Source organism: Symphalangus syndactylus, chromosome 6 (genome assembly GCF_028878055.3).
Source record: "Symphalangus syndactylus isolate Jambi chromosome 6, NHGRI_mSymSyn1-v2.1_pri, whole genome shotgun sequence".
Classification (NCBI taxonomy): Eukaryota; Metazoa; Chordata; class Mammalia; order Primates; family Hylobatidae; genus Symphalangus; species Symphalangus syndactylus.
This window is the reverse complement of record NC_072428.2, coordinates 98,573,498-98,585,576: the sequence shown is the minus strand read 5'-3', so window position 1 is coordinate 98,585,576 and position 12,079 is coordinate 98,573,498. Positions and strand designations below refer to the sequence as shown.

Sequence of the window (12,079 nt, the reverse complement as noted above, 5' to 3'; positions counted from 1 at the left end):
ACATTCTTGCTAAAAAGCCTGTGCCCAGCTCAGCAGCTTGGCAAATAGAGCAAAACTTCCTGGATTTGAATGGCACTCACAGAGAATCTGTGACCGCCAAATAGGGCCACAACAGGTTCATTTTTACATTTTCTCCATTTAGTTTTTCCTAGACAAATCAATATTTAACTAGTTTGTGGATTTAATCTAGTTTAAATTCATTTAAGAGAATATTGGGCTCTTAAAAAGTGTCAGTTCCATAGAAGCATATAATCTATGTGCTACCTAGCATAGTACCTAGTACACGATAGGCGATTAAAAGTTGGATTTATGGGAGGCTGAGGCAGGCGGATCACGAGGTCAGGAGATCGAGACCACGGTGAAACCCCATCTCTACTAAAAATACAAAAAAATTAGCCGGGCGTGGTGGCGGGCGCCTGTAGTCCCAGCTACTCGGAGAGGCTGAGGCAGGAGAATGGCGTGAACCCGGGAGGCGGAGCTTGCAGTGAGCCGAGATCGCGCCACTGCACTCCAGCCTGGGTGACAGAGCAAGACTCTGTCTCAAAAAAAAAAAAAAAAAAAAAAAAAAAAAGTTGGATTTATGAATTATTATGAATCATTAAAGGAAGTCTCTAAATTTCTTTGCTGGGTGGCAGGTTTTTTTTTTAAAAAAAGAAAACAAATCTGTAACTGTTTGTAGTTGAAAATGATAAAATCACTTCTTTAAAAATATTCCCTAATCAATTTTATATCAATCACATCAATTTAAATTTGGAAAGATTCATTATATATTAGATTAGTAGTTCTTGGCTTCACATTACAACCACCTGGAGAGTCCTACCCAAGACCAATTAAATCAGAATCTCAATTGTGGGCTTTGGCCATCTGGAGTTTTGCTTTTTTAACAGCTTTATTGAGATATAATTAAATACAACAAACTGCACATATTTAAAATGGACAATTTGATAAATTTTAACATACACCTGTGAAACCATCAACACAATCAAGATAGTAAACATATCACCTGTGGTTTTAAAACCAGCTCAGGTGATTCCCAAGTCCAGCAGAGCTGAGAACTACTGCAATAGAGCCTTAAAATCATGAGTTGGGTAAGCACATAACTTCTGGCTGTTCTTCCCTTCCAATCAGGCAGACTACTCACTGTCAAACTACAGATCTACAGCAAATGGTGAGGGCAGGGCTGTGATGGGAGAAGGTGAGAAATAAGTGGGCATTTGGGTTGGCTCTGCTCTAAGCAGGTGCTTGGCCTGAAATACTCTCGGTTCAGTCGATCACAATCTTAGATGAGAGAAATGGAACTTCACAGTTGAATAATGCTCCATATATCAGATTCCGTATAACAGTCTTACTGGTGGTTTTTCAGCCAGTGCTAGTAAAATAGCGCACCTTTAAAAAATCATATAAAAAGTCAGCCAATTGGAATAACACTAATATCCAATATCAGGGCAGCGATTAAATAGATATGGTTTCTTTATATGGTAGAATATCATTCAGACACTAAAAATGATTTTATAGAATATTTAATGAGTTGGGGAAATGTTCATGGTGTATGGTTAAGTGAGAATAGCAGGTTGATAAACCAGTGTATGCTGAATGATACCACTTCTATTCTGAAAAAAGTGAATACAGACACACAAGAAAAATAAAAGACTTGGAAAACATACACCAAAACATGGACATGAACATGGAAGAAAATGTTTAAATTTCTTTTAAAAATTTTTCTTTACTTTTTATATTTTGGAAAATGAAAACAATTTTTTGATCAGAAAGAATAAATATTATTAAACATCAGCTGCAGAAATTCCCCCACCTAAAAATGAAACCCTGCCTAAAATAATCCAGTAGAAATGAAAGAAGAATATAAAAATCATTAGCATTCTAGCTTCATACTAGTATGCATTACCCAGTAGGCTCTCACTAAATGTTTCTTGAGTGATTTGAATAAATGACTGGAGCTAAGCAAAATAAACAAACCCCTGCTCAAGTTGGAACAAGTTCAGTTGCTTTTCAGAGTCATCAAAGCAAATTGTTTTGTTTATTGTATTAAACTCAAGTTCAAGGTTGCATGGCATTTGTATTACTGTTGAAGTGTGCTGGCATTTCATTTCATTTTGACTGACTCCAACTGTTTTCCAGTAAGAAGACTGGGCAATATGCAAATAAGCAGATTGCTGCATATGGGCTGTTGTAATAGTTCTTGGCCATTTCAGAAAAGCTTCAATCCGAGGAGTGTTCTCTCCAACATGGAAGGAGACATGAAATGAGCCTCTGTATCCCTTACCATGTTGAAGTAGATTAAATTTTTATGATATGCACAAAATGTGGCTGAAGTATAGTAGAAACTCCCTAATCCCGGTATATCCTATTCCCAACCCTTTACATGAGGCCTTGGCTCTGTTTACTCTTGCCAACTTGCAGCTTCACTTGCTTTCTTTGTCTGTTCTTATTACATCTCAGCCTACAGATGCGCTCAAATCTCCTCTGGCCTAAAATCACTTCTCATCCTGCTTTTCCCTAGAGTTATCATTCTATTTCTTCCCTTTTTTTCCTGCTAGTGTGTCAATGAGGTCATTATTTACTGCCTGATTCCAGCCAGAAGTACTTTCTGTCTCCTTTGGACCACCTAAGCCCTTTATTTGTTGTTCACAGTATTTACCATGGGCACATCCTTACCCCTGTGCTAGGCCAGGAATAGTCCTATCTTTGATGCATTTCTCCTTCCACTTCTGAATTCCTGGGAACACAGCAGTCCCTTGGGGACTGGCTTCTTAGACTGTAAAGTATCTCTTTAAATTAAAAAAAAAAAAAAAATTGTAGAGGCATTCTCACTATGTTGCCCAGGCTGGTCTTGAACTTCTGGGCCCAAGCAGTCCTCCCACCTTGGCCTTCCAGAGTGCTGGGATTACAGCCGTGAGCCACCACACCTGACCTAAGGTACCTCTTTTTTTTTTTTTTTTTTTTTTTTTTTTGAGACGGAGTCTCGCTCTGTCGCCCAGGCTGGAGTGCAGTGGCGCGATCTCGGCTCACTGCAAGCTCCGCCTCCCGGGTTCACGCCATTCTCCTGCCTCAGCCTCTCTGAGTAGCTGGGACTACAGGCGCCCGCCACCACGCCCGGCTAATTTTTTTTTGTATTTTTAGTAGAGACGGGGTTTCACCGTGGTCTCGATCTCCTGACCTCGTGATCCGCCCGCCTCGGCCTCCCAAAGTGCTGGGATTACAAGCGTGAGCCACCGCGCCCGGCGGTACCTCTTAATTCGAAAATACGAAAAGGTTTGTAGAGGCTGCTGGCTTTTTCCTGGAACTAATTTCCACTAAATGTCCTGTGTTTTTTCCACATGTCAAACATATCTAAAGATACTGCTTTTCTAACTTTAACTAAAATGTAATGTCATCTAGTGGCTTTCCCTCCTCTTTGCAAAGTTTTTGTTTGTGTGTTTGCTCAATTCTTTGAGCAGAAGTGGAAGAGGCCATGCCACAACAGGGTCAGAAAGACCTGGGTTCAAATGCCATCTCTGACATGGACAAGCTCTCTGACTTTGGGGTCTGTCACTAGACTTCTCTGTGCCTTAATATGTCCACGTATGAAATTGTTGCAACAATGTCCACCTTATGGGATTATTGTGAGGATTCAAAGAGGTGTTTGAAAGCCCTGAGTCCCGAGTATGGGCCATGAAAACTACTCACTGAATGCTGGAGCACTTCCTTTCTTCCTGGCTCCTTCCTTTTTCATACCCGAAAACATGTTCAGAACAAAGAAGCTGCACTGAGGTGTGAATGCCCAGTAGCCAGTGAGTTTGTACGATGCAAACTGGTATTCTAGCATATTGCTAAATCACTACACCTCATAAGCTTCCTGGGTACCCACTGTCAAATCACAAACCACAAATGTAAGGTCATGAATGCCAACAGTCTCTTCTCTCTGCTTTACTCAACCAGTGTGATCTGTCCAAAGAATTTGAAATGACAGAAAATATACATAGCAAGTATTAAGGCAGCAGATGGTATTCATATGCCGCTAGCTCTCTGTGCTGCTAAGTCACTCACACATCCATAGTCATAGCGGAGGGGACGGGGAAAACATCACATTTCCTTCTTTTCTTGGAATTGCCATCTTTTTCTCATCTCTGATGCCAATGTCTCCTCACAAGATTTCCAAGAGAAGAAAAGTCTCACTGTTCTGGAAATGCCAGAAAACGTTCCAAAACTTGCTTAGCGTTCTTCCTAGCAACAAATCCAACAACTTCCTCCACATTCGGGTGGCATGGCTCTCATTGTGTTTATCACTTTCTGCCGCCAACTAGCTGTACAACCTTGGACCATTAGTCCTCTTTCTGTGCCTCAGTTTTCTCATCTATTAGATGGGGATATTGAAATTGCATACCTCATTAAGTTGTCATGAGGATCAAATATATGCCAACCAGTTACAACAGTATTTAGATGGAGTAAGCACTCAACATATTGCTATGTGGTCATTTTGCCTGCATAACTAATGGATGAACCTATGGGTCAGTGGATGTGGACTAAGAATTACAAAATACCTGTAGTCTTGGTTTTGCCACTTACTAGCTATGATGAGCCATTGAGAAGTTCCTTACTGAAACTTATTTTTTAAATCTGTAAAATGCTAGAAAAACATATTTTCAGTATTAAATGAGATTACCTCTATGAAAAATAAGCCTCAAAATGCCATAGAACATAAAATGGTATTATCTCCCACCTCTGTTCTTGAGCAGGAGCTGCCAAGTCTTAGAGTCTTTGCATTTCTTGTGGCACCTAATAGGTCTACAACACCAGTTGTTGAAGGAAGAGTTTACCAATTCAGCACAACTGAGAAGAAGGAAGCAAGCCAGAAAGGCCTCTGAACGGTCATCAGAGATGACGTGAAATTCACACATTCACTCATGTGCTTTTTTAATAGGCTTGTGCATCAGGCTCTCCCTCTGAGGCGCTTCACTTTTACTTTACCCAGAGTCAGCCTGGAGAGGACCAGGCATATCCAATTAGTGGAGTGAGGCTGGGTTAAATTGCTCTGGGCAGGCATACTGACCACCTGAGAAGTGGCACCTGACTATAATGGTGGAGTCAGAAAAACTAAGAAAAGCAGCCAGGAGAACTTAAAAAGCCCTTCGGTGTGAGACTTTTTACCACAAGGAGAGATCCTGTGAGGCTGAGAACTAAATTAGACAAAGCAGTTGAGATCTTCTTCAGAGAACAGTTTCACTTTGGCAAGGGAATACCGATGACCTAAAATGACAGATTCTGCTAATTTCCATGATTGCCTCAGGGAAGGTTGAAGCTAAGTTGGCTCTGTTTTTGCAATATGTTTCTCAAACATAACTTCTTGGTCGACTGCACAGGTAATTACTTCAGCTACAAAGTTCATGTTGCCAATTATCTCAACTATGGCCTCATTTTCTCTAATGATGCCGAAACCTCATTCTTCTGGGTTTTGCAGTCTCTAACTAGTAAATGTTAAAACCTTTATCCAGCAAATGAATTGCTTGGTCATGTCCATTTATGTAGCTTATTATATTTTCAGGATAATTGGCAATCAACTTAGAGTATTGGTAATTATTAATTTTAAGTAATGACATACACTAAAATAAATTTATTTTTATTTACTAACAATTTGATTTTCACATTTTTATACTACGGTTTGCTCTCTAAAATTGTGTCCAATTTGGTATTGTTGTTGGCTTTTAAATTTTTTATTAGTAACATTAATGTTATGCTAGATAGTGTTCTTGTCTAACTCATAGATGATGGCATAATGAATATTTCATAAGGACAAGATTGGGAAGTCAAAAGTTTTTAGCAGGTTGGGATAATGGACCCAATCTAAGAAGGTGAAATATTGATGTTGTGAAAATAAAGCCTTCACTTGTTTCTAACAAAAAGACCTACAAAAAGATTAGGGAAATATTAACTGTCAGTCTGAAATGTAGCTGTAAGAATGGCAGTAAATGGAGTGCTGTAATCTTAGTCTGTATGAATTTGGGCACTCTGGGCCATAGAAAACAGCAACTCACTCAGGACACCCTAAGGAGGAGGGGCTTACTGCCCAGCTGCCCGGTTTGGATCTTTAAAGTAGAAAGTTCGGTTTGAGATGACCTCAAGGGACTGGCCCCTTTCACATGGTCTCTCGTATGTCTCGTATGGTCTTTCTGCTATCTCTGCATGTTTAGTAGGTTCTCCTCTGACTCCCAACATCCACCTAAATCCCAGAGAGAGCTGGTTTGATCAATTTGTCTTACTATTGTCTTTGTTCTAGCATATCTCTGCACAAAGCTACCTCCTGGGTCATCCACGAGCCTCTGAGGTGCTCACTCCTGATCCAAGCAGCACCTCTACCAAAACAATAGCTTATCCTTGGGGTTTTTCTGAACAGTGGGCTGTGGTTGGGGAAGTTAACATTAGAATATGAACCTGGGTGTGGCTCCAACGGCCAGAATTGTGAGCGATAAGTAAAAGCTACAGGAAGAGAGATTCAGCTCCATATAGACTTTCCTAAAAATGGAATGGGCTATAGGCAGATAGATGGTTGGATTTAGTGACCTTCCAGGCTTCTTCTGTCTCCCAAAATTGTGTTTTTATTTTCAATACCATTCTTCTGTTTCTTCCCAGATGTGTCTAATGAAAACCATCTTTTCACACTATTATTAAAATGAGCTATGAAGATAATTCTGACACAGTATTATTAGGATATGCCTAAGGTGTCAGAAACAGTAATGCTTTTGCATTAGCCTCTTAAAACATATTTCATATGCAACATATTTGTAAATTAGATTCTATTATAGTAAATAACAATGCTGTACAAATAAAAGAAATAATTTACCTAATGTAAATGTAATGGGACAGGAAACTGCGACATGGATACTTCTCTTAAGAGGATTGAAGATGAATGTAAGAATGTTAGGAAAATTGTTTACCCATGAATTATGAATGATGTTCCAGAGATTTCAATTAGGCATTTAAACTCAGATATCATGATGGACTGAGTTATTTAGGGCAGTTTTCAGTGATGACTCTTCTGATGGCTGCCTGAGCTGAACTTCTCCAAAACAGTGTAGTTAAATCTCAGCATCCAAAAGATAAAGTAGATATCACAGCAGAGCAGCCTTGCCTCCAGCCTGCAAGGGAGTTGTATTTCTTTGAGGCAACGCATGGTCAGGAGAGACAGTAGCTTTGTTAAAATTCTAAAGTTCGAGGTCCATCATTTTTGAGACGAGACTCATCTCTCTTGGCATCAGTTTCCTCATTGATACATTGGCAATGATAATAGTACCTGGGTCAGAGAGTTCTTGTGAGAACGAAAGCACTTCTTGGCACAGTGTCTAGCTCATAGAAGGTGCTCAGTAGTTTAGCTGCTAAGATTACCATTTTCTATTGTTTTTGTTTTTGAGACAGGATCTTCCTCTGTTGCCCAGGCTGGAGTGCAGTGGCATGATCTTGGCTCACTGCAGCCTCCTCCTCACTGGCTCAAACCATCCTCTCACCTCAGCCTCTGGAATAGCTGGGACCACAGGTGGCACCACCACACCCAGTTTTTTTTTTGTTTTTTTTTTTTTGTATTTTTTGTAAAGACAGAGTTTCTTCATGTTGCTCAGACTAGTCTGGAACTCCTGGGCTCAAGTGATCCACTTGCCTCAGCCTCCTAAAGTGCTGGGATTACAGTTGTGAGCCACTGTGCCCTGCCTGCTATTGTTCCTTTGTTTTTGAGATGGAGTCTTGCTCTGTCACCCAGGCTGGTGCAGTGGCGCCATCTCGGCTTACTAAGTCCTCTGCTTCCTGTGTTCAAGTGATTCTCATGCCTCAGCCTCCCCAGTAGCTGGGATTACAGACGTTTTTGTATTTTTTAGTAGAGACGGGGTTTCACCATGTTGGCCAGGCTTGTCTCGAATTCCTGACCTCAGGTGATCTGCCCACCTCGGCCTCCCAAAGTGTTGGGATTACAGGCGTGAGCCACTGGACCTGGTTCCTTAAAAAGCAGGAACCCTGTGGTTATGCATCCCTGCCCAGAGAGCCACGAGCCTCATCACTTCCTAGTCATCAATGTGGCTCATGTCTTTGGATCATACCCAGCCCAGCCTGAAACTGAGTTGTGTCTGGCCCCAGCTCATGATCCATCTGGCTTTCTCCTCCCTAGAAGACCTGACCCCATTCTCACGCTGCTGCTTTGCCTAGACCTTGTGTTAGTCACTGTACCTCTTGATTCTGAGTTCCCACCTCCTGAACATGGAAACTATTTATAGGGTTTTAAAGTTTTGGATACTATCAATTTAAATTTTATCTATTTTAAAACAAATGAGTTGTCAGGTGCCAAAAGTGTAGAAAAGACAGAATGTTAGAGCTAGGGGGTTCATCAAAGAATATCTTCCCTGACTTTCTTTTGCAAAATATTGACACTTGGGTGCCATTCCACCTGAGATTCTGATTTAATTGGTCAGGGATTTATTTGGTCTGGATGTGGCCCAGCCGTTGATACTTTTTAAAAGCTTACCCAGTGGTGCTAACGCACAGGCAGGGTTGAGAAGCACTTAGCAAGCCCAAGGTCATACTCTCAGTGGTGGAGGCAGGTCTAGAACTCGTGGTTTCTGCTCTTCTTACTGCAGACTGACCGTAAGTTCTGGTTTAAAAGAAGCTTTTTGAAGCATTCCTTTTGTGGTTTTACCCTTTCTCATAAAAGTGAGATATGTAATAAACATAATATTCAAGCACGTCTGTTAGTTGGCTTCTGTTTAATTAAGGTTTTATTCTGTTCCACCTTAACCTTATGCTTTTTCTTTCTTATAATGGTGTGTTCAGTAACCCGTTTATTCCAGATGCCATATTTTCTTACCGCCTTCAAAGCCACCTCTAAAATCTAATTGCATTGCTGAGTTCCTCTCTGACATTGTCAACCTCGATCAAATACTTAGTTCTTCATTGTTTGTTCTTTTCAGTCTATATTAGATTCTTCCCCACTATGGCCTGTTGTTGATGTGATTATAAAGTACGGTGTATTCCCATGAAGCATCAGAGTAGAATAAGATCAAGTGCCTTTTTTTTCTTTTTGATTTGTGTGCACAGTTGTTTCCTGCTATTTAGGAGTAATTCAGACTTCTGTTCTACCCTGCAATGTAATTGGAATTATGTTACCTATTTTCATTACCTGTTGCCATTAAGTTGCTTAAAATTTCTTAGACATTGATGTCATTAAGTACAATAATGCTTGGTTAAAATTAGTCATGGAATTTGATATATAGTAAGTCTCCCTTGTCAACTTTTAGTACTATAGTAGGATGAAATCTCAGCTTAATAGAATTAACTCAAAACAATTTACATTGTCCTGTGTTATTTTTTTTTCCTTTTCAGGAATTTTTGTGACATTCTCCCTCAGCATTCTTTATCCCCTGTTTGCTAAAGACTTCGACCAAAGCTGGTCTTAGCTGTTGGCATTCTCCTGAGAAAAGGATAGCTTCAGAAATCAGAAAAACATTTGGGAGGTGTCTAGCCCAGTGGACCTTCTGAAGGTGAGAGTGAATTAGTTCTCTCTTTGTCTTTAGAAGACTGAATTAACTGGTCTGTCTTCCAAAATCTACTTGGAAAGTAGTGAAAAGAGGGAAACAGGTTATTGAAAATTTTTTATAAACAATTGATAGTTTCTCTTTTTTGGGAAAGCTTTTTAGTAAATATGGAGGAAACCAATTGGCTATTTTGACCGAACAGGAACTTTATTTGAAGTTGGAACTCTGATCTTATGAAGATCTATCTGAACATACACACACAAACACACACACCCCTTTTAAAAATCAATAATGTTTCTCTTTGTGGATAAATTTCTTATGTATTTAGGGTCTCTATCAGCCTCAATATCTGCCTTACCCTACCTTCTTGGGTTGTTTTAAGGATCAAACGATATAACTTTTATGAAAACACTTTGTAAACCATGAGGTATTATTTGCATAAGTAAGAAAAACAATTTCTACTTTTCCTAAACATTTATAATCCTCAGAAATACTCTCATACTCACCAATATATTTTTTCCCCATAGTTTCATTAATTTTCAGTTCAGTTCAGTAAACATTGCTAGTCTCTCAAGAAGCAAAGGTGATAAGTCCTTGCCTTCAAGGAATATCTGCCAAATGCAAGAGACAGGCACATAAATAGATATGACCGACTTCTGTATGATAAAAGTATATTGAGGGTGCATTAAGGAATGGAAAAGGCAGCTAATGCAGTCTGGGGCCAGAGGGCTGTGTGTAAAAGCAGGCTTCCTAGAGGAGGTGTCCCCTAAAATGGCTCCTGAAAGTGGAATAGGAGTTAGGTAAAGAGCAGGGTGGGGTGGACAAGGGTATTGCAGGTAGGAGCAGTGGGATAGGGGTGTGAAATCCATGTGAGAAAGTAAGAAGTTATGGCATATGTGTGAAAGGAAGGTGAGCAGGAAGCACTGAAGCACTGAGGTGTTATCAGCTGGAATTCATTGGCATTTTATGTGTATTACACTGGAGGAAGTCTAGAGAATGAACTCGAGCAATATTGAAGGAAGGAAAGATGCATTTTTTAATTATATGGGGGAGAGCTAGGAGAACTAGAATTTGGCTAGAAGCAGCATTGAATAGAGAAAGAAAGGGGAATTTGAAAGAGCTGGATTTGGTGGTTGATTGGGCATGGGAAGTAGGAAAATGTCGGGGCTTGGGATTCTTGGATTTCTGATGTGGGTGACTGAGAACATGATGATGCCAGAAGGGGAATTTAGGAGAGAAGCAGATTTATTCTTGGGAAGGGAAGGACTTTGAAGTATATAAGGGACATCTAGATAGAAATATCCATCAGACAGCTGGAAGTGTAAGTGTGGAGGTAAGGGGAAGATTCAGAACTAGAAACGTTCACTTGGGAGTTATAGGCAATGGTTAAAAATATTTTTTAAATTATGTATTTGATTTTGTATTTAAGCCTTCAATATTATTCATTTATTTACTGAAAGCACAACTTACCACATTCTCTATTTTCATTCTTTCCAGGAACTTTAAAGGTCCACGAATCTGTCACTTTTTCATACACAAGAAAAATAATTTGAGGCAAAATTAAGTAACTTACTTAACACTAACAGCTGGAACCAAAGTCCTGGTCTCCTGAATCTTACTCTTCCTTTTCCACCTCATCTTTTTCTTTCTCTCATTCTAAATCTTTATTGAGCTATAAAGTTATCTATATGTCTTAAAATAGGGAATTAAGTAAATCAGTTCACACCAATGACACTTGTTTTGGTTAATCACTCTAGATGCAACAATCAGATTCTCTTTTAATACTTGAGGCTCTGATTAAGGCTTTATTATTTTTAAATTTTATAGTTTTTAATTTTTAACATGGATTTTGTTTTTGGCAGCCTTTATTTCTCTAGACTGGTTTTACCAGTGAAATGAAAGATTAGAACAGAATCAAACCACCTGTGTTTAAATTCTAGTTAAAAAAGACATCAGTGACTTTAAAACCAGCACTTTTAGGCACAGGATATTACCTTTTTTGTTCATTTTTAAATTCATACATAATGATTATACATATTTCATATACAAATTAGTCATATTTACAGGTGATATTTGATACATGCATACACTGTGTAATGATTAAATCAGATTAATTGGGTATATCCATCACCTCAAACATTTATGATTTCTTTGTGTTGAGGATATTAGAAATCTTTCTTCTAGCTATTTTTGAAATATACAATAAATTGTGGTTAATTACAGTCATCCAGAAAGCACAAGATATTTCTGATTTGGTCAATTACATTGCAATCTACTGTGAGTTTTATGTGTAGAGGATGAATTTATGGAAACGCTGCGTTAGTATAATTTAGAATGACGGCACATACATGCGAGTTGTAGGTGGTCTTGAAGACAATGAATTGTTCTCTGAAGTCCACAGAATGGTCAGTCTTTGCTGTGAAACCAGTGGGCTGTAAATTATCAGAGTGCGTGTACAAAACATGATTCACTCATCCCGAAAGCTGCCAGTAACAAAAGAAGTTTCTACTCATTTATGTGCAGAACACAAAGAATATTTCTCCTTGTTTCAGTCTTTTTGCCTCTTTCTATTT

The 12,079-nt window shown here is 39.2% G+C and overlaps 1 protein-coding gene across 44 annotated transcripts in view; it reads left to right on the top strand.

The window, feature by feature from the left end:
• NRCAM (neuronal cell adhesion molecule) overlaps positions 1-12,079 on the top strand; it is a 320,948-nt gene that overhangs the window by 49,398 nt on the left and 259,471 nt on the right. For 42 of the 44 annotated variants that reach the window (XM_055283686.1, XM_055283664.1, XM_055283662.1 and 39 more), the window contains exon 2: positions 9,355-9,512. The exons of the other annotated variants lie outside the window; for them this stretch is intronic. The gene's annotated coding sequence lies outside the window, so the exon portion shown is untranslated. The remainder of the gene's footprint in view (positions 1-9,354; positions 9,513-12,079) is intronic. 44 annotated transcript variants of the gene reach the window in all.